We start from the raw sequence: 23,498 nt of genomic DNA on the forward strand, positions 1-23,498 counted from the left end.
TCTTTATGTAAATTTTACGTAAGCAAAAGAGAAGTATAAACAAATATTGAATTCTAGTTAGTCATGAATGCTTTTTTGCAGTAATACAGCTTAGAAATTCTGAAATTACCTTCTTGGTATTTTAGGATTGATAACAGGAGCTAGGTTTATAACTTGGAGATGGGTATTGCAAAGATGGAAAAGGATAAAATTAGAATTTACCCTGAGCTATAATACTGATAGCAGCATGAACTCAAAGTATTTAACATAGATGATAGATGAGAGATGAGAGAAATAGAACTAGAGTGGTAGAGAAGTACAGAAAGAAATGAGATGGATATTGCTGTGCTTTAGGAAGAGGCTTCTGTGTAGGGGTTGTGGGTACATTACTAGAAAGCTCTGTTTTATGTTGTTATCTCAAAAATTTTAAACATATGGCTAGTCTGAATAGCCATCTCCACTATTCTCTGATGTGCCTTCTCTGGAATTCTCTACCACCAAATAACTGAATCTACCTCCATTGTATCTTACCTGTACAATTTGGTTATATATCGTAGTTTTTCTTTTCAAAGCATCTATATCCCAATGACCCCGTTTATTCTTCCTCCCTCCCTCCCTCCCTCCATCACTCCCTCCTTCCCTCTCTCCCTCCCTCCATCTTCCTCCCTTCTTTTCCTTTCTCCATTTCACTGTTAAACTTCTCAACTTGCTGGAGATTCTCTTAGTGTGATTTTTGTGGCTGATTTTTCTCACCCTGGGATTTTAGGAACGTCTGAATTTTCTTTATTTTCCCTCTGCTATCTATCTCTGACCAGCTTTTAATTTTGTATAGAACCTAACTTTTTTTCTCCCCAAACATTCTTTTCTAACACTTTCAGGATAATTTTCCACCTACTTTTGTTAAAGATGTTGTTACTGATTTTTTTTTTTTTTCTTAGCTGGCTGTATTCTGTCTCTTTTTAAGATGAGTTTGGGGGTGTACTAAAAACTCTGCCCCAGTCATAAAATTTCATGACTAGATCTGATATTATAAATTTAAGGAAATTAACCCTCACACAGAAGATATTCAAAATAATGTTAACTTATTTTGAAGGTCAACGGGTGGTTGCACAATATGGGCTGTATAAATAGCTAAGTTATTTTCTACATTTGGGTTTTTATTTTGACTTCTAATGTGTTTGTGTGTTCCTATTACATTATTAGAAATAAGAAAAATGTAATCATAAGTGAATAAATGGTGAAATTATTCTTTGATCCAGTGTTTGTGACAAATCTTATGTGATGAAAATTTTAAAAATATTCCTTAAAAATAAAGACAACTTTATTTATTTATTTATTTACTTACTTACTTACCTACTTACCTACTTACTAACTTAAGTAGACTCCACACCCAGCTCAGAGCCCAATACAGGGCTTAAACTCACAACCCTGAGATCAAGACCTCAGCTGAGATGGAGTCAGATGTTTAATGAGCTGAGCCACCCAGGTTCCCAAACCATATTTATTTTTGTAAGATATATTAGATGGCCAAGATGGACTTGTTCTAGGCATTAGGGATACAGTGGTAGACAAATGTTTCTGTCTTTTTGTAAGTTAAATTTTAGTGGGAAAGAGACACACAGCAAATGATCCAATAAAAGATTAATTTTCCTCAATCTTTAGCAAAAATATATGCAGAAGAATATATAAAGTTGGGTATAGAAAATTAAAGTTTGGTATGGGTGGTTGGGGAGTCTTATTAAATAGACTCTTTTCTAACTTGGCCAGGTTCTGAGGCAATGAAACTTAAAGCAGAGATTTTTCTGGAGTCAGTTAATTAGCATGCAAAGATATTGGAGGAGTATTTTGGGAGCAGGTACACCAAGTACTAAGAACATAAGGCAGAAAGCAATTTGGTGTTTTAGAGGCATAGAGAAAAATGCAAGATTTCCACAGCATAGCAAGTGGGAGGGCTGCTGGAAAGTTAATAGGATTAGGCTTCTTCCTAATGATAAACTGATCATGTAAGGCCCTCTAATCCATTTGGATTTTATCTCCCAGGTAAATATCTGGATTTTATTATGAGATGGAGAGAAACCTTTAAGCAGGGGAGTGATAGGTATGATTTTAATTTACAAAATATCACACTAGTTGCCTTTTAGACTTATTAGAATTAGAGAAAATGGTTAGGAAATTTTTGCATTAACCTAGGCATAGGGTAACTTGTACAGGAGAGGCAGTGATGAATGGTTGTATCTGATAAATATTTTAAAGGTAGCAGCCATAGATCTTGCTGATTGAATGTAGTAATGGATGAACGAATGGAGAAAATGACTTATAAGTTTTAGGCTTGAGCAAATGAGTTAATAGAAATGACGTTTAGTGATCTAGGAAAGATAGGGTAGTAAAGCTTGAGAGAGATACAAATTACTCATTTTGCTTGGATTATGTTAAATCTGAGCCATTTATTAAGAGACCAAGTAGCCTCCATATCAACTAGTTAGTTGGATGTAGATTTCTACCATTTAGGGAAGATGTCATCGGTAAAGATGTTTATTTCAAAGACACCAATAGGTGACATGTCACGACAGAAATTCTCCACACTAGCAACCAAGTAAAGAAAAAAAAAAAAACAAAAGAATGGAGATCTGAGAAGTGGGTTCTGAGACACTCCAACATTTAGAAGTTGGAAGAGGAGATAGGGATGGAGATGAAAAAGGAGCCGCAATGAAATAGAGAAAAAAATGGGGGACTTTGCTGTCCCTGTGGCCAAGAGCATAGAAGTATTTAAAGAAGAATGGAGTGAGCTACTATTTCAAAATTCAAATTCTCTGTACTTTACAATTATATTAGTAAAAAAAGATAAATGTGTTTACATGTGTTCCACTGCTGCTCTCTTCCACTTATTTGTGTTTGTTTTGTGTTTGTTTCTTGTTAGTGGACAGTATTTTTTCTTTGCTTTCATTATCACTTAATTAGATAATTATAATAACACTTTAGTTGGACACCCTGCTGTGGAATAGCCAGAAAAGGGCTTTTTTTTTTTTTTTTTTTGGAATGAAGGATTTGAAAATTATTGTTTATATGCATGGCTGAATTCCACAAATGCATTTGAATGTGGGACTGCCAAGGAAGAAACATTATATAAAGATATCATTTGAAATTGCCCCATCCACGCAAAGGCATCCATAGGAGCTCAGCTTAGAGTAAAGGCACAAATTGGAGCGGGATCACAGCATTTGAAATGGGTAATACATTCACTTTTATTTAGTCTTTCTGTGCAGTAAAAACAATTTGTTTTGATATATTTCCAGGTATGATGATAGTGTATAAAAAAGGAGATAAATCAGCCTCAGTTCTAGTCCTGAAATAGTAGTAAATTTTATATTTGATACATCTGAAAATATTGGAAATATGACTTGAACTGCCTAGAGAAAGCTTGTTATTATACTTACAGTTTTTCTTCTTCTATTAATGTGAATTTATTAGGTGCCTAATTAATGTTTCATGTTGAGTGAATCATACTGAAATATACTTAGTGTACAATTTGTCTATTTCTAAACATAAATGAGAGACACTATATGTCTAGAAGTAGCTGAATTACTGCAGAAGTTATACATTAAAATTGTCAAATATCTTTAAACTGTTTTCTATGATTATCTGGCACAAACTAGGAAATATGAGCAACTTTAGACTGATAATGAAGAGGATCAGAGAGACACTGCCTAACAAGTTTTAGATCCAGTTACATTAACTGAGACATTTAAATGTGGACCGATAGAACAGTTCTTTTTTTTTTTTAATTATTTTTTAAAATTCTATTTTTTTAAGTTTACATCCAAATTAGTTAGCATATATTGCAACAATGATTTCAGAAGTAGATTCCTTAATGCCCCTACCCACTTAGCCTATACCCCCTTCCACAACCCCTCCAGTACTCGTCTGTTTGTTCTCCATATTTAAGAGTCTCTTCTGTTTTGTCCCCTCCCTGTTTTTATATTATTTTTGCTTCCCTTCCCTTATGTTCATCTGTTCTGTGTCTTAAAGTCATCATATGAGTAAAGTCATATGATATTTGTCTTTGACTGACTAATTTTGCTTAACATAATACCCTCAAGTTCCATCCATGTAGTTGCGAATGGCAAGATTTCATTCTTTTGATTGCTGAGTAATACTCTGTTGTATATATATACCACATCTTCTTTATCCATTCATCCATTGATGGATATTTGGGCTCTTTCCACTTTGGCTATTGTGGATAGTATTTCTATAAACATTGGGGTGCGTGCAACCTTTTGAAACAGCATACCTGTATCCCTTCGATGACTACCTAGTAGTGCAATTGCTGGGTTGTAGGGTAATTCTATTTTTGATTTTTTGAGGAAGCTCCATACTATTTACCAGAGTGGCTGCACCAGTTTGCATTCCCACCAGCAATGCAAAAGAGATCCTCTTTCTCCGCATCCTCACAAACATCTGTTGTTGCCTGAGTTATTAATGTAGCTATTCTGACTGGTGTGAGGTGATATCTCATTGTGGTTTTGATTTGTATTTCCCTGATGATGAGTGATGTTGAGCATTTTTTTCATGTGTTGGTTGGCCATCTGGATGTTCTTTGGAGAAGTGTCTATTCATGTCTTTGGCCCATTTCTTCGTTGGATTATTTGTTTTTTGGGTGTTGAGTTTGATAAATTCTTTATAGATTTTGGATACTAACCCTTTATCTGATATGTTGTTTGCAAATACCGTCTTCCATTCTGTCACTTGCCTTTTAGTTTTACTGATTGTTTCTTTTGCTGTGCAGAAGCTTTTTATTTTGATGAGGTCCCAATAGTTAATTTTTGCTTTTGTTTCCCTTGCGTCCAGAGACGTGTTGAATAAGAAGTTGCTGCAGCCAAGCAATTTTGATGGCTTCCTGTCTTACATTTAGGTCTTTAATCCATTTCGAGTTTATTTTTGTGTATGGTGTAAGAAAGTGGTCCAGGTTCATATTCTGCATGCCACTGTCCAGTTTTCCCAGCACCACTTGCTAAAGAGACTGTCTTTATTCCATTGGATATTCTTTCCTGCTTTGTCAAAGATTAGTTGGCCATACATTTGTGGGTCCATTTCTGGGTTCTCTATTCTGTTCCATTGATCTGAGTGTCTGTTTTTGTGCCAGTACCATACTGTCTTGATGATTACAGCTTTGTATTGTAGCTAGAAGTCCGGGATTGTGATGCCTCCTGCTTTGGTTTTCTTTTTCCAGATTGCTTTGGCTATTTGGGGTCTTTTCTGGTTCCATACAAATTTTAGGATAATTTGTTCTAGCTCTGTGAAGAATGCTGGTGTTATTTTGATAGAGATTGCACTGAATATGTAGATTGCTTTGGGTAGTATCGACATTTTAACAATACTTTTTCTTCCTATCCAGGAGAATGGTATCTTTTTCCATTTTTTTGTGTCTTCTACAATTTCTTTCATAAGCTTTCTATAGTTTTCAGTGTATAGATATTTCACCTCTTTGGTTATTTTACCAAATACTCCTAGGTATTTTGTGGTTTTTGGTGCAATTGTAAATGGGATCAATTCCTTGATTTCTCTTTCTGTCACTTCATTGTTGGTGTATGGAATGCAACCAATTTCTGTGCATTGATTTTATAACCTGCAACTTTTCTGAATTCATGAATCTGTTCTAACAGTTTTTTGGTGGAATCTATAGGGTTTTCCATATAGAGTAACATGTCATCTCCACAGAGTGAAAGTTTGACCTCATCCTGGCCAACTTGGATGCATTTTATTTCTTTGTGTTGTCTGATTGCAGAAGCTAAGACTTCCAATAATATGTTGAATAACAGTGGTGAGAGTGGATATCCCTGTCTTGTTCCTGACCTTAGGGGAAAAGCTCTGTTTTTCTCCATTGAGGATGATATTAGCATTGGGTCGTTCATATATGGCTTTTATGATCTTGAGGTAAGATCCTTCTATCCCTACTTTCTTGAGGGTTTTTATCAAGAAAGGATGCTGTATTTTATTAAATGCTTTCTCTGCATGTATTAAGAGGATTATATGGTTCTTGTCCTTTCTTTTATTGGTGTGATGAATCACATTAATTGTTTTCCAGATATTGAACCATCCTTGCCTCCCAGGTAAAAATCCCACTTGGTTGTGGTGAACAACTTTTTAATGTATTGTTGGCTAACATCTTGTTAATGATTTTTGCATCCATGTTTATCAGGGAAATCCTTTTTAGTGGTGTCTCTGTCTGGTTTTGAAATCAGGGTAATGCTGGCTTCATGCTAGCTTCATAGAAAGAGTTTGGAAGTTTTCCTTCCATTTCTATTTATTGGAACACCTTCAAGAGAATAGATGTTAACTCTTCCTTAAATGTTTGGTAGAATTCCCTTGCAAAGCCATCTGACCATGGTCTCTTGTTTTTTGGGAGATTTTTGATTACTAATTTGATTTCTTTACTGGATATGGGTCTGTTCAAATTTTCTATTTCTTCCTGTTTCAGTTTTGGTAGTGTATATGTATCTAGGACTTGTCCATTTCTTCCAGATTGCCCATTTTATTGGCATATAATTGCTTATAATATTCTCTTATTATTGTTTTTATTTCTGCTGTGTCAGTTGTGATCTCTCCTCTTTCATTCTTCATTTTATTTATTTGGGTCCTTTCCTTTTTCTTTTTGATCAAACTGGCTAGTGATTTATCAATTTTGTTAATTATTTCAAAGAGCCGGTTTTTGGTGTCATTGATCTGTTCTACTGTTTGTTTGTTTGTTTGTTTGTTTGTTTTTTCGTTTAAATAGCATTAATTTCTGCTCTAATCTGTATTATTCATGTCTTCTGCTGGTTTGGGGTTTTATTTGCTGTACTTTTTCTAGCTCTTTAAGGCGTAAGGTTAGGTTGTGTATCTGAGACCTTTCTTCCTTCTTTAGGAAGTCCTGGATTGCTATATACTTCCCTCTTATGACCACTTTTGCTGCGTCCCAGAGGTTTTGGGTTGTGGTGTTATCAATTTCTTTGACTTCCATATACTTTTTAATTTCCTACTTAACTGCTTTGTTAGCCCATTTATTCTTTAGTAGGATGTTCTTTAGTCTCCAAGGATTTGTTACCTTTCTAATTTATTTCTTGTGGTTGATTTCGAGTTTCATAGCATTGTGGTCTGAAAATATGCACGGTATGATCTTGATCCATTTGTGCTTGTTGAGGACTGATTTGTGTACCAGTATGTTGTCTATTCTGGTGAACATTCCATGTGCACTGGTGAAGAATGTATATTCCGCTGCTTTAGGACGAAATGTTCTGAATATATCTGTTAAGTCCTTCTGGTCCAGTGTGTTTTTCAATGCCATTGTTTCCTTGTTGATTTTTTGATTAGATGTGTCCATTGCTGTGAGTGGGGTGTTGAAGTCCCCTGCTATTATGGTATTACTATCAATGGGTTTCTTTATGTTTGTGATTAATTGGTTGATATATATGTGGGTGCTTCTACATTTAGCACATATTTACAATTGTTAGATCTTCTTGGTGGATAGACCCCTTAATTATGATATAATTTTCTTCTGCATCTCTTGATACAGCCTTTATTTTAAAGTCTAAATTGTCTGATATAAGTTTGGCTACTACAGCTTTCTTTTGTTGACCATTATGATAGATGGTTCCCCATCCCCTTACTTTCAATCTGAAGGTGTCCTTAGGTCTAAAGTGGGTCTCTTGTAAACAGCATAGAGATGGATCTTGTTTTCTTATCCATTCTGTTACCCTGTGTCTTTTGATTGGAGCATTGAGTCCATTGATGTTTAGAGTGTGTACTGAAAGATATGAATTTATTGCCGTTCTGTTGGTTGTAGAGTTGGAGTTTCTGGTGGTGTTCTCTCATCCTTTCTAGTCTTTGTTGCTTCGGTATTTGTTTGTTTATTATTTTCATCTTTTCTCCCTCAGAGAGTCCCCTTAAAATTTCTTGTAGGACTGGTCACAAACTCCTTTAATTTTTGTCTGGGAAAGTTTTAATCTCTCCTTCTATTTTGAATGACAATCTTGCTGGATAAAGAATTCTTGACTGCATATTTTCCTGATTCAGCACATTGAATATATCCTGCCACTGCTTTCTATCCCACCTAGTTTCTGTGGATAGGTCTGCTGCAAACCTGGTCTGTCTTCCCATGTAGGTTAGGGACTTTTTTTTCCCTTGCTGCTTTCATGATTCTCTCCTTGCCTGAGTATTTTGTGAATTTGACTATGATATGCCTTGTTGATGGTCAACTTTCGTTTAATCTAATGGGAGTCCTCTGTGCTTCCTGGCTTTTGATGTCTGTCTTTCCCCATGTTAGGAAAGTTTTTCAGTATATATTGCTCACATAACCCTTCTACCCCTATTTCTCTCTCTTCCTTTTCTGGGAACCCTATGATTCTGACGTTGTTCCTTTTTAATGAGTCACTAATTTCTGTAATTCTTAAATTGTGTTCTTTTGCCTTAATCTCCCTCTTTTTTTCTGCTTCCTTATTCTCCATAAGTGTGTCTTCTATACTGCTGATTCTCTGTTCTGCCTCATCTATCCTTGCCGCCGTGGCACTATTCAAGTTTGAAGACCAGTTATAGCATTTTTTATTTCATCCTGACTGGCTTTTACTTCTTTTATCTCCACAAAAGGGATTGTAATCTATTTTTGGCTCCAGCTAGTAGTCTTATTGTCGTGATTCTGAATTCTGTTTCAGACATCTTGCTTGTATCTGTGTTGGTTAAGTCCTTGGCTATTATTTCTTCCTGCTCTTTCTTTTGGGTTGATTTCCTTCATTTTGTCATTTTGAAGGGAGAAAAGGAATCGATGAGGTAAAAAAAATTAAAATAATTAATTTAAAACATATATTAAAATTAAAAAATTGAAAACAAACACACACACACACAAAGATCGAATAAATGATGCTATGTCATAGGTGTGTTTTGGTCTAGGTGTTGAAAGGGGCTTGATAGATTAGAGAAAAAAAGGGCAAAGAAAAAAGAGAAAGTCTTTTCAAAATTTTTAAGAAATGAATACACTGAAGTAGACTAAAATAAAATGACGGAAGTAAAATAGAATTTTTTACTTGTTTACACAAAAGTAAAAAATACAGTGGAAAAAATTAAAGACAAATTTTTGTAATAATAATTGAAAATAAAAATGAATTTTTTTGTCTCTGTGTTTTCACAAAAAAAAATGAAAAAGAAAGAAAAGAACAAAAAAAAACACAAAGAAAGTTGAATATATGGACTGGTAAAGAGAATGAAATATGACTGAAATTACTTCGTTTTCCCCTAGAAGTCAAAGTATGAAACACTTTATTCCATAAACTAAGCAGGCACAGAGACTTGTGTTCCTGAAGAGAGAGATTGGCCCAGTTGGGCAGGGCTTAGTGTAATGGCTCCATTGTCCACTAGATGGTACTGCTTAGCTTACTGGGGTGGATTTTTGTGATGCTTGTAGGTGCATATGCACATGCGTGGGAGCGGTGAAAATGGACTTACCCAGCTATCCAGTCTCTAGTATCAGAACTGTGTTCTCACTGATCAGCAGTCATGTGCTTGTCCTTTGTCTTTGGGTTCTGTCCACTCCCCACTTTTACACAGTGCATGACCAAGCCCCAGGCAGCACCTCCCTTCTGAGCTTTGCCTCATATATGGCTTTTTTTCCTGACCCCTTACTTCTGAAGGACTGTGGCTTTGGCCCATTCTGCCCCTCTGCAGGAGGGTCTCACTGAGCAGTGTCCAGGCCTGACTGTACCAAGGAATGTTTGCGGGACCGTGCTCCTACCAATGCCCAGAGACTGCGGCTGGGTGCCAGCCTGCCCCATGAAAAGTTCATAAGGTAGTGTAGCAGCAGCATTTCAGGGATTATGGAAAATCACAATACACATCTGGCACCAGGCTTCACCCTTAACGACCTTGTTCCAGTACCAGCGAATGTGGTTGTTCTCCGAGGTCCCCTGGGTCCTTGCCTTTGGGGGACCCACACAGCGTCTACCATGTGTCCTCCCAGCAGGGGAACCACCTCTCCCTGTGTGGCCTGAAGAGCCCCAACTCCTCTCTGATCCTGGGGATTCACCCTTCCCACCAGAGCACTGCCAGGTATTGAGCTGCGGAGTTGCAGCCTTTGCGTTCCTGTTGTTTACAGTCTTAATGGAATTTAAACCCTCTCCTTTCTCCTTTCTTCCTTCTCCCTTTTTAGTTCAGTCCCTGTGGCTGTGTCCACTTTTCCACTTTCTCTCCAGCTGCTTTTTAGGGAGGGTACTTTTCCTGTACTCCTGCCCCCCCCATTTCTGTCCTCTCTCCACACGCAAAAGTGGCTCCCTGCCTTCCATGCTTCTCTCTCCCCCAGTTCACCTCTCTGCGCTGCCTACCTACTGAATTCTGTGATTCAGGTTGTGCAGATTGTTGTGTTAATCCTCAGATCAGTTTTCTCGGTGTGCAGAATGGTTTAGTGTTGGTCTGGTTGTATTTCATGGATACGAGACACACAAAAAACTTCCATGCTGTTCTGTCATCTTTGCTCCCCTACTGCCACACCAGTTCTAATGCCTAGGACATTAAAGCACTTAAGGTTTTTATTATCACATTATTATTTTGAGTTCTTAGGTTCAGCACCTTGGAGGTTCCATATATTTTCAGGAAATAGATTCATAATACATATTTTTAATATTTATACTTATATTTTATATTCATATTATATTTATATTTATACTTATATTTTATATTCATATTATATTTATATTTATACTTATATTTTATATTCATATTATATTTATACTTATATTTTATATTCATATTATATTTATATTTATACTTATATTTTATATTCATATTGTGTATATTTATATTTATATTTATATTTATATTTATATTTAAATGTAATGTTTGTTGTTGTTTACCAACATCTTTACCAATAGAGAAGAATAAAATAGGTGAGGTTTTGACCCAAATAGTAGAGTTCAGCTTAGATATGTCATGTGGTGTTTGGTTTCTACTGTGTAATTAACCCAGTTTTTCTCTTATTAAATATTATTCTAATTTATTTTCACTTTTAACCAACATATAAGTGATATTGTTGTGTGACTTAAGGTACAAACTAATCTGCTGTGAAAGAGTCCTTGGGATGATTGGAGCAAGTAAGTTGAAGAAGTAGATTAGGTGTGGCCTTTCATGAGACAGGATGGGGGTGTTGTAAATGGGCTCTGTACCATGATGTCTGCAGAATTTTCCAAAGTGGTTTTACCAATATTATATTTTTATCAGCAATTTATGAAGTTCTAGTTTCTTTGATATTTTTTTATCTTATCTCACAGCAAGTGGGGTGTTAACCTCCATCATCACATTAACATTTTAGCAGCCTGGAATAGAAACATGTGAAATGGAGAGCAAGATAGTTTTTTATACAGAGCAATAGGGAAATTGTTCACCTCATGCTTCTTATATTGCATTGATTGTGCTTAGTCACATGGCTATGCCTTATCTGAAGGGAATCTAGGAAGTATCTGTTGTGGTTTGGAAGTCATGTGCATTAAAAAATTATTTTACTATTGGAGAAGGGGAGAATGGATTTTGTGGGGACCAAACAGAAAAATGCCACAAAGAACTAGACAGGATGATGATAACTTGGAAACTTTTCAGCTCCCAACACACTACCCCTTAAGTCCAGGAGAGTGCATACTACTGTTAAAAGAACATAATTAACTTAGGTTATTTCTTCAAGATTTGAGGACATTAACTTTCAATAGACATAGCATTCAGAGATAGAGATTACAGAATATTTTTTATTAAATTTAAATTTTTATTTAGAAATGACAGTTACAAAATTTTGTTTTAAAAATTCTTTAAGAAATATTTTTAATGTTTTTTAAATTTATTTTTAAGAGGGAGAGAGAGACAGAGAGAGTGCAAACATGGGAGGGGCAGAGAGAGGGAGGCACAGAATCTGAAGCAGGCTACAGGCTCCGAGCTGTCAGCACAGAGCCCGACATGGAGCTCAAACCCACAAACCAGGAGATCATGACCTGAGTTGAAGTCAGACGCTTAACCGACTGAGCCACCCAGGCACCCCAGATTTAAAATTCTTATTCCAAATTGTTCGAACTTTCTATTTTTGTAGCATCTTGTCATTTTAGCATTTAAAATCCCATTTCTAGGTATTTCTGAATATGACTAGAATGCAAGATAAGAACTCAAGTTCTTACCTCCATGTAAATATTATATATTTTATAATATACCTGTATATAACATGGCATATGAAGCTGGCAAAATTCCATTTATCCATACCTCACCACAAAAAAATCTTTGAGGAATGGGGGTGGGGGGGGGCAGAAAAAAAACTTCACCTTATGCATGTCAGATCCATCTTATGTGGACTGAATATGTGAGAAAACTTTCCATTTGCGATCCCTTGTATCATTCTTTGGTGTTCATGGTTCCTCCTCTGTGATAGTTAGTGTTACAGTAGGTGATCACTTCAGTTGTGTAATGACCTAATATAAGTATTCTAAATTCTTTTTTTTTTATTTTTAAAAAAAAATTTTTTTTTAATGTTTATTTATTTTTGAAGGAGAGAGAGACAGAGCGTGAGTGGGGGAGGGGCAGAGAGAGAGGGAGACACAGAATCTGAAGCAGGCTCCAGGCTCTGAGCTGTCAGCACAGAGCCTGACGCGGGGCTCGAACTCACAAACTGCGAGATCATGACCTGAGCCGAAGTCGGACGCTTAACCAACTGAGCCACCCAGGCGCCCCAAGTATTCTAAATTCTAAGTTCACATGGCACCACTCAATTTAGAACCTTTCTTTAAAAATGGAGATCACAATCTCTTAATTCTCCCTTGAACTCACCCTTATTTTCTTTCCAGTCTTTTTTTCTCTTTTATCCTTCACAAACATCTCCCCTGAAAATTCTCCTAAAGTATCTTCTTATAGTGTGTACCTGGCTTCTGCCCACTTATACAATCAAGTTACACTATTTAATAGTAGTATGGAATATAATCAAATATTAAAATACAAAGATCAAATTAAATTTAAAAATATAATTTGAAGATAAAATCTGCTACTATACTTCTTATGCCATTAACCCCATTGCATTATAATTGATATGTACCCACACATACTGATTATTTCCATGATAAATACTTACTATTACAATTACTAATTATTATTTAATATGTTTCCATTCACCCCCCTAATGATAATATAGAAATACCTACTCTGATGACTTTTTAATATTATAGTTTTGAATATTATAGTTTATATTTGATTATAGTTTATGAATATTATAGTTTGAATTTATAGTTTATGTAAAAGTTAACTTGAAATAGAATACTGTATCAGTTTACTAAACCTGCTGTAACAAAGAACTGAAAACAGATGCTTAAACAATAGAAATGAATTGTTTCGCATTTCCAGGCACTTAAAATTCAAGATCAAGGTGTGGCAAGGTCATGCTCCCTCTGAAGATGCTAGAGAAGGATCTGTTCCAGGTCTTTCTTCTAGCTTCGGATCATTTCTTGGCTTATGCCAACATAATTTCAATCTTCACACAGACTTTTCCCTTCTGTACATAATGTCTATCTGTCCAAATTACTCCTTTTTTATAAGGATGCCAGTCAGATCAGGACCCATCCTAATGACCTCATTTTAATATAATAAATTACAACTGAAACAACTCTATTTCCAAAGAAGGTCACATTCTGAGGTACTGGTAGTTGATTTCAACATAGGAATTTGGGGGTGACAGAGTTCAACCCATAACAAATATTGCTTTGTTTTCTTCAAGTTTTGTAACTGATTTCTAATGCATAGATTCTGACATAAAATTTCTATTGAGGACCATCCTAACCTTTGCATTTGGGTTGGTATTTGATTACATTATATACTTTTTAGAGTGTTGAAGATTTCGTCCATCACTAACTAAAGTAAATATTTTCACCTTCATAGTATTATCCTCCTAATTAAAGAATTAATACATTGAAAAATGCAAATGCTCCTGGGAAGAAATGTGAGGTAAAATCTTACTATATGGATGGCGTTGCTGAGACCGTGAGAGTATTGACATTGACAAAAGACAGAGATCTCTGTGTCACCAAAGAGAAATGGTCCAGACGTGGGGCAGTTTGGGATCCTGAAGACAAGTTTCTCTCTACAATGTTTTGAGGCCACAGTTTATCTACTGATGTTCTGCAGGGCTTTTCACTTCCTGCCAAGTTAATCTTTAGCTGTCTCCATTCTTTCTGTCTTGCTTAAGCCTGAAGTAAAATTCACGTAATTCTATGCTTTCATTCATTTTGCTGTTTCTATGCAGGACTTCTTTTTTTATGAACCGATATTCCGGGTCATTTCATAGGAAGTTGATATGGCTACTTGTCAGAGTTTGGTCTTTTCCAAATCAAATCAGACCCTTGTTATCCTTTAAAACTCTACTTAAACCACAGAACTGCATTAGATAATCTTATAAACTCTTCATTTTGAATTGCTCATACCTAAAAATAATGAAGTTTTCAAAGCAGAAGTTAGGAACAATGAGCGAAGTGAAATATCTAGTATGTTAAAATATACAAGGAAAGTTAAAATATAAACAGAGTGGCCACAGGGAATGCAGTAAAAGTGAGAATTCAGAAATCCTGGCTATAGAGAAGATGATATTCAAGCCAAGTCTCATTAAATTTTAAAGGGCGGAATGAATTGAACAAGCTGGAATATTTGGGGAGCATCCAGGGAGCTGACATCAAAGCTCTCTGATGGCGTCCAAGGATGTTTAATTAATTGTTTGTATGTTAAAACAAAGTATCATGAATTTACAGGTTACACAAATGATTGCAAAGCTTTTTAAATTGGGAATAAAATAAAATAAATTGTAAGGGGCAGACCCTATATTTCATGTGTTTCAGGCATTAGATTAAGGGATTTATATGTGATTTCTTATGTAATCACCACAAAAATTATTATTCAACTTAACAATGAAAAAGTGAGTTTTCTAGTGGAGACTTAGAGGATATACAATCAGTATTGGTGTGAAGTATAATGTGAATTCAGTTTACTGAGAAAATTCTGAAATCAGTAGTTGTTTTAAAACTACTGTGACTTGCATTTTCCTTCTATTTGTTTGCCTAGGCCAGGTGGCCAATCAGCTGAATCCCCTCTGAAGACATAGGCCATTTCTTTAGCTGTTTGTTGATGCGTAGCATGGAACAGAGAAGTTAACATAGATGTACAGCTCACTGCAAATTCATGAAATATACAGTGTGTCTCATACCTAGATCGGGGAACACGGGAACATAGAAGTTCTTTTCGTTTCCCTTGCCAGGTATGAACCCCTCAAAGAGAAGTTTACCTTGACTTATAATACTTCAGATTACTTGCTACATAAATGGATGAACACAGCATAATTCTTTTCTGTCTTCCTACGTTTGTTATTATATTTGTGAGACTCAGCCATATATTTATGTTCTAAACTGTAGCTTGTTCTTGCCTGTTTTATGCTATTCTGGTGTGTGAATAGACTTTACACAATTTATCCATTCTATAGTTGGATTAACATTTGCTATTTAAATAGTTTGCATTTGGCATCAATTATAGTGTTGTTTTGAAAATTCATGTCTTCGGGTGAACACATGTATGCCTTTCTGTTTTATATACACTAAGAAATAGAATTGCTGGGGCACAGGGTATATTTATATTTAGCTGTGGTCCACACAGAAAATTCTCCGAGTGGTTTTGCCAATATTACACTCATAATATATGACAGTTCCAATGCTGTTCATCCTCACTAACAGTTGGTATCTTTTTCTTTCATTTTAACCATTCTGGTGGGTGTATACCTGTTGTAATTTTTTGCAGATATTCTATTGAGTTTTCTATTTATTTGTTTGTTTATAGAAGATTCTTTTACATATGTGTGATATATAACATATATTATGAATACTAATCACATTCAAATTTATGTAATGTGATATATTGTGTTTTTATATATTGCTGAATTTAATTTATTTGTATTTCCTTAAGAATTTTTGCATTTATATCCATGGGGGCTATTGTTCTCTAATTTTATGTCCTTGTAAGATCCTTTGCTGGTTTTATAATCAAGGTTATACTTTCTTCATAGAAAAAATTTCCTCTATTTCTAAAAACTGTAAGGGTGTAGTATATTTATGTATTTATTCATTACTTATTCATTCATTCATTCATTCATTCTGGAGAAAGAGAGAATGTGAACAGGGAGAGGGGCAGAGGGAGAGAGAGGAGGAGGGAGAGAGAAGCTTAGGCAGGTTCCATGCTCAGCACAGAGCCCAACATGGGGCTCAATCCCATGACCCTGGAATCATGACCTGAGCTGAAATTAAGAGTTGGAAGCTCAACTGACTGAACCACCCAGGTGCCCAGGATGTAGAATTTGTAGTGGGATCTCCTTTACATTGCTGCTCTTGACAGTTTTAATATTTTCCTATTTTATTTTGCTAAATCTTCCTAGGGGTATTTGATTTTTAATATACTCAATTAAAAATTCTGTTTCCTATTTAATTTTACTCTTTTATCAGTAATTTTATGTGTACATTTATTAGGCTTAAATATGTATTCTGAAATACAAGCTTTAAATCACTGATTTAGCCTTCCTAAGTTTCTAGCATACATAACTAGACTCTAAATTTCTCTGTAGCATATCTCTTGCTGCTTCTCACAAATTCCTACCTTAATGTTTTTTTTTTTTTTTGAGAGAGCGAGAATGCACAAACACAAGTGGGGGAGGGGCGGAGAGAAAGGGGGACAGAGGATCTGAAGTTGGCTCTGTGCTGACAGCATAGAGCCTGACACATGGCTTGAACTCATGAATCACAAGATCATGTCCTAAGCCAAAGTAGGACACTTAACTGGCTGAGCCACCCACGCGCCCCTGCTTCTCCCAAGTTCTAATACACTGTATTTTTATTTTCTTTCACTTAAAATTCACTTACAATTTTCTGATTTTCAGTTTTAGTTCTTTGATACATATACTTTTAAGCCCTTGGTTTGATTTCTAATTAAATGGGGATTCTTTAGTTATCTTGTTATTGTATTCTAGTTTAATTCAATTTTGTCATAAATTGTACTCTGAATAATATAAATATATTAAAGTCTGCCAATCTAATTGTCGATTTTTAGATTTCTTCTTTTAGTTTTGTCAATTATTACTTTATGTATTTTGAAGTTATATTGCTGGTGTATACATGTAAGGTTTGTGAGGTATTTCTTTTGGATTTTTCCCTTTGTATTACGATACATAACATTTCTGTACTCATTACTTTCTCAAAGTCTAGAATCTCTTCAATTCTATTCATTTTTAAAAATGTTACTTTTTTCACAATTTGCTTTTTAAGGCAGCAACTATTGTCTTTACTAATTTTCTTAATAGTTTTGTCTCCACTCTAATTTTTTTTTATTATTTTATATCTTCTTTCTTGAGTTTTATCATAGTATTTGTTAGTTTATCTCATTAAATAATACAGTGGGGGTCTTTTTCATGTATTTTGTCACTTTCTAATTACTTTGTGGAAGTTTTGAAATATTAGTTTATATTTTTCATCAGTTTTATGGGCAGATTTTCAATAATTTAAATTTTTTTTCTATAGACATTATTCAACTTATTACAGTTTTTTATCTTATAAGAAATTCTTGGGAAGTTTGCCTGTGATACTGTTCTTGCTTATTTTTATATGAAATTAATTTGTCTGAATTGTTATAAGAGAGAAATGGTTACAAACTGCTTTTCTGTCTTATAATGATTAAAAAGGCATGACTTTATATTCTCTGAGGTCTCCTGATTCTTTTTTCCTTTCCCTACACCTAGAATTTTTTCTTCTCTCATTTTTATTTATTTGTCTCAAATTTGAAATCAATAACTTCTAGATTTTTTTTTTCAGTATGGGGCTTTGTTCTGGAAAATAGCTTCAGTGGCTTGTTGTGCTTCAGCCCTGAGGTGGACAGAGAGGGCATGTGGCCTGCCATAATCCCTATGTCATGGTACCTGTACTGTTGTGTAATCCATTTTTTTCTAACCTATAGACGATAGCAAAAAGGATGATATGCTATTCCTTCTATCATGTTACGTTATTTAAAACCACACTTTACTATTTGTAGACTTGTTTTAGAGACTTTCTCTCTTACCTGGCTTTAAGGAAGTAAGAGATTGTTCCTAGAGGTTTACATTGCAGGAAAATTGGGGTATCCTCCAGGAGATAGCCAGCAAGAAACCAGGGTAATCAGTTTTAAATTTGCAAGGAAATTGATTTTGCCAACAACTTGAATAAGCTTAGCAGTGATTCTTCCCCAGTAGAGGTGTCAGATGGGAATGCAGACCCATCAACATTTTGATAGCAGTCTTCAGAGACCATTAAATAGAGGACCTGTGTAAGTCATGTCCCCAGATTCCTGACACACAGAAACTGTGAGATAATAAACGTGTGTTATTTTAAGCTACCAAGGTCACGGTCATTTGTTATGAAGGAGTAGATATTTAATACAGTGCCTTCAGACCTTGCTTTAGAACACTTTTAATTACTTGTGGAGATGCAAAACTCTTCCAATTTCAGCTACAATTCTCCAATAATTGGCTTTCTGCCCTCTTTAGTAAGGACCTTTGACTGTATTCTTTTGTTCTCAGCTCTGGCAGACACACTTCTCTTCCCCCTGCTGATGCAATGTTTGGTTTGAAGCTATAGGTGATTTTTCTCCATTTCTTGTGTTTTGGGGTTCGTGGGGAAACATTTTCACATTTTCAGTTTTATTTTTAATTTCTTTTTTTACATTTATTCATTTTTGAGAGACAGAGGCAGAGCACAAGTGGGGGAGGGGCAGAGAGAGAGGGAGACATAGAATCCCAAGCAGGCTCCAGGCTCTGAGCTGTCAGCACAGAGCCAGACGTGGGGCTCAAACTCAGGGAGTGCAAGATCATGACCTGAGCCGAAGTTGGATGCTTAACCGACAGAGCCACCCAGGCGCCCCAGTCCTTTGGCATTTGGTTTTTAGTTCAAAAAATTGTGAAATCTTAGCAGTTACCTTTTGGAATACCCTCCTTCCCCTTTTTAAACTTTTAGAAACAGTGCTGTTTCGATTCTAACAGTACCTATCTCATTTGCAGATGTGCAAGAATTTCTCTTCTTCTATTCTTAAAAAAGAATTGCTGGTTTATAGGCTATTTGAATGTTCAGCTTTATAAGAGGATGTGAAATTATTTCTTAAAGAAAATATTTTAATTTACACTTGCACCAAGGTAATATATAAGATAAGCCACTGTATCTAGAGTGACACCTGGCATTGTCAAACGTCATAATTTTTACCAATAAAAGATTTACACAGGTCAAAATGTTTTAAAATTATGTTTAAAGTTTGCTGTGGCTTTCGTATGAGATAGCCAAAGCAACTACAAGATTTTCAAACTTAACCAGTTTATTTACTTCTCTCCTCATGAAGGATTTATATATGTATAAGTAATACATGATCACTTTAGTATTTTTTATATAAAAATGTATATCAAAATTTACTTCCTTGAACTGAGTTTGAGATTTCACATTGATTATTACATGACTCCAGTGGGCAGCATAGAATGAATGATGTCACTAAGAATTTTATATATCTTGTCAGTTGCCACCCTTACTACATTTCCAATTCCTTGTCCCAGAATAATAACAAGGGAACAGATTGATCATAATACTTTAATGAATTGTCTAAGGTCACACAATTAGTGTGTGACAGAATGGTTTGTCTCATAATGGTTAACACCATATTTCTTTGGAATTGATATTTTTACCCATCCTAAAGAGATGTAATGTGTTCAATAAGAATTTGTTTTTCTCTGTTTGAAAAACTATTCATGTTTTTCGTCATTTGCTAAAATGGTACCTTGAACTCTCAGGATTGTAGGGCTATTTGGTTTAAATATAGCACATACTCAAATGCTAGTAATGGCCAATCTCAGGAAACCACTTATTAAGTAGAAATTTATTTTATCTCATACAATGTAAAATTAGGAAAACTTTTGGAAACTGTTTTATTAAAACTTCAAAGCAGCATATAAAAACATTAAACATTTCACATAATCTCACGGGGAAAAAAAGTAATGGAGAAAAGACTTTATGAACATCCCTTTTATACATTTTTTTCTTCATAAAGTGATTAAGTCTAGTCTGAAGGAAATTTGATTTTCATTCCACATAAATCTACATTAGTACCTTGGTTCCAAAGTTTGATGGTAATTATTTTTTTTTCTTTCTGCTATTCTAGTAATAGATCAATAGTTTCTTTGAGGAATTATGAAATGTATTGTCTTATGAAAAGTACATCAATTTGATGCTCAGTTTAATTTTTTTATAGTCTTAGGCTAACTTAGTATGAATAAACTTGACTATTTTAATATTGAGACTCCATTGTAATAGGAATAATTATAGGACATGAAGTCTTGTTCATGTGTCATTTATTTCAAAACTCATAGACACCTTTCAAAAATGTAATAAATAATTTTAGAACATTAAAATGGAAACAAAGTATAAAATTGATTTAACACAGATAATTTTATAAATAACATGTTCATTCACAATGGAGCTGCTTAAAAGTTTTAAAACATTGATCAACACTCATGTTGTGTCTTTGTTTTTCAGAACTCTTCCTCTTCTATATTCAAAGATATAGTAGTCCTTGTTTTGGATTACATATTTGTCAATTTCATATTTGTGTCTTTAGCACTTTCTTACATTTTGACGTGACAAGATACTCCAGGCTTATCTCTAAATATCCTACCCCAAGTATAGAATTGGCCATTTCTCTGAGCCTTGTTCTTTTATTTGAGAATAGAATTAGAAAGCTAGATCATTCTGGTGGCTGCTCTTATTGCCACTGAACCTTCTTTGCTTCTAGGCCCTCTCAGCTGACAGAGCAAGGAAATTTGTGTGTATGCTGACCAGGGATAAACACATATCTGTAAATATTTCCATAGGTTACCATCTGTCTGTATTAAGCCAACATAATACCAGTGCCTCCAACTCCAATCCACTACTACATGGATTATTCTAGCCTCCTTCCCTTGCTTATCAGAAACTACCACTCTGTGATACACCTTACTTCTACCATCTACCCTCCGTTTACTTAATTGTTCAATTCCAGAAACCATGTATAGCAGTGTGAGAATTGCTAACCCCATACAACATGGGGAACAATTGTAACTGTGGTGATTATGTGAGGTTTTTGTTGGTGGTGGCTTTGTTTTTTGTTTTTTTGTTTTTTGGGTTTTTTTTTGCATTTAGTCTTTCAGATTCTATTCACTTTTAAATGCCTAGAGCACCACAAATGTCCCCTAAACACTGCAGTGAAGGTATTTCATACATTTATAACAGAGTAAGGTTGATTTGTCACATTCTTCATTCTATCCTGGAATCCTCCAACTTTCAAAATGATTTTTTAGAATTTGCATACATTAAAGTTCACTCTTTATGTTATAAAGGTCTATGGGAAAGACACTGTATATGATTATATAACCATTGTTACAGTATCATAGAGGGTAGTATCACTGTGTTAAAAATATCCCCTGAAATGCACTCATTGCACCTATTCAAGCCTTCCTTTCTTACCCCAAGCCCTTGGCAACCACTAATCTTTTCATCATCTATATAGTTTTACTTTTTCCAGAATGTTATATTCTAGTTGGAGTCATACAGTGTGTAGCATTTAGAGTTTTGCTTCTTTCATTTGGAAATATTCATTTAAGTTCCTTCCATGCCTTTTTGTGCCTTGCTACAAAGCTCATCTTTTGTCCCTCAGTAATAACCCATTAAATGAATGCAGCACAGTTGTTCATCATGGTTGCTTCACATTTTCTTCAGAAAACCAAGAGGGACTCAATATATTCTATATGTTAAATATTTTCATGCAAGGAAAGTGGTGCTTTCACAATCCTTGGTAGAGCAAAGGAAGCTATCAGCCACCATAATTAAGCTTATGGTGGCAAAATTCATGTTCTACCATATCTTGTGAAAGTCCACTTCATGTCTAAAGACTTTCTAAGAAGCTCTTGACAACTCTTAAATTGCATGTGGTTCTCAAATCCTTACCGGGAAGCTCTTGTGAATCTTATCCCTGACCAAAGGTAAACTTACTACTACCATTGGATAACATTTGGACCCTTCTTTTTTAATGCCTTCCAAATGTCTGGGCATTTCCTTTCCTTGGAGAATGAATCTAGGTCCATATTAGAAAGTAGATTCTTGTAAATTTAGTTTCTCACTCTCTTGTATAATTTAATAAGAACATAAAAGGGGTGATGTTGAGTTGGTGACCGTTAATCCAGTACAAGAAGCTTAAAATGTAGAGTTACTAAAGGAAAATTGTGATAAACTACTTAATCTTAGATCCGCCATTTTTGTTTCTCATGCATTATTATTTCCTCTGTGTTTTCCTTGATATTTCTGTTTCTCTGTTAATTGAATAGTGCTTTTCCAAAAGGTTATGCACTTCCCATTGATATTTCACTTCATTTTGTTTTAGGGCGTTGCACTTTCCTTTGAAATTAGGATATATATTTGTAGGTCCTCACCTATCATTGTTCACCTGTGTATAACTGATGTCATTTTCAGTTTTTTCTAATAATACATATATATGAGGTATATATATAGGATATCGAAGAGGACGTTATCATGTTTTTGAGATATCCTGTATTCAATATGCCAAAACACCCATTACTATATGGAAAGTTTTACATTGCTAATCAGTTTGTTCTATAGATTAAAAAATACAAAGAATATACAAAGAGACAAAAATCACTAGATAATGTACAAAAGCAATCAAGATTTTTGCCTTTTAAATTCTCTGAAAATAGCTTAAAATTGCTGATTATGAGACATGGATTATTTTCTTGAATATAGATCCTTAATTGTGAAGGTATGAAGAAATTATTCCCACACAAAGAAATGTCTAGACTAGGTAAATTTGGAAAGTACCTTAATTTCTGTATAGTTTTTGAAACCATTACCTACCTAATCTATATTACCTACCACTACCATTTTGTTTGGCACTGTGTTTTTCCATAAAGTCTCCTGCAGACCTCTCTGCCCTTACTGTATTATCCTGGCAGTTGGAAGAGATGGAAGCATATCACTGTGCCAGTAACATACACATAATTTAAAATAATTGAGGAAACAACAAATTATTAGAGTGAACATTCAGATAAGACAAGCAAATGCAGATGTAGAATATCCTGATATAATTTTAATCTCACACTAGACAGACTTAAAGGGATGATAATTATGTTTTGTTTCATTTTTGTATTCTCAAGTCAAACATATTTCTCTGAAACATTTAGGTATTCATTCAATACTTGGTCAATGAATCAATGTAGTGACTAAGACTTGTTTGTTGGTAACATACATTTAACAGATTCTTCCAGCCTCTCTGTTAGGGGAAGATTTTTTGTATTGCAGGATTTGGGCTGAGGATTGGAATACTTTATCAGATCTCCTATGGACTATAGAGGATAAACTGAGTATTCTGAACACAGGTCTAAATGATCAATAGGCTGTTATCTA

Source organism: Panthera pardus, unplaced genomic scaffold (assembly GCF_024362965.1).
Source record: "Panthera pardus isolate Hobbes unplaced genomic scaffold, ASM2436296v1 HiC_scaffold_6, whole genome shotgun sequence".
Classification (NCBI taxonomy): Eukaryota; Metazoa; Chordata; class Mammalia; order Carnivora; family Felidae; genus Panthera; species Panthera pardus.